The sequence below is a fragment of the Mizuhopecten yessoensis genome, unplaced genomic scaffold, assembly GCF_002113885.1.
Source record: "Mizuhopecten yessoensis strain PY_sf001 unplaced genomic scaffold, ASM211388v2 scaffold9615, whole genome shotgun sequence".
NCBI lineage: Eukaryota > Metazoa > Mollusca > Bivalvia > Pectinida > Pectinidae > Mizuhopecten > Mizuhopecten yessoensis.
The window spans coordinates 483,764-484,183 of record NW_018408136.1 but is presented as its reverse complement, the minus strand read 5'-3'; the positions used below and the strand labels follow the sequence as shown (position 1 = coordinate 484,183).

The 420-nt window shown below is 36.9% G+C and overlaps 1 protein-coding gene across 3 annotated transcripts in view; it reads left to right on the top strand.

Annotated features, from left to right (window-relative positions):
• The window catches only part of LOC110458458 (adenylate cyclase type 2-like), a 91,878-nt gene that overhangs the window by 52,365 nt on the left and 39,093 nt on the right, over positions 1-420 (top strand). The gene's annotated exons all lie outside the window — the stretch shown is intronic.

Below are 420 nucleotides of genomic sequence, written 5' to 3'. Positions count from 1 at the left end.
GACCAGGGTTTGATTCCCCGATTGGACGTGAAAAGGTTTGGGCTCACCAGCCTGACCACATGGGTTTTCTCCGGGTACTCCGGTGTCCTCCCACATTAAGAATTCTGCGCGCTAATATCTGGGCCAACAAGAGTGATTAATATCAGTTGAAATAACTCGTTTCATAATTGTTGTAAAATGATAAAAGTAAAAAAAAAAATGATAAAATCATTGTAAGGTTCTTCTAATTTTCCATCAAATTTTTAAATATCAAATATTGAAACAGCAAGATCTTCAAACTATGCATATACATAAATATTCAATAAAAATTATAGCGCCTGACCAATTCTGGGTTATTTGGAACACCGTTGAGATTCACCGACTGCTGAGTGTCCGAAATCAAGTGACAACTCACAACAGCTACACTAAGATATAACTCTG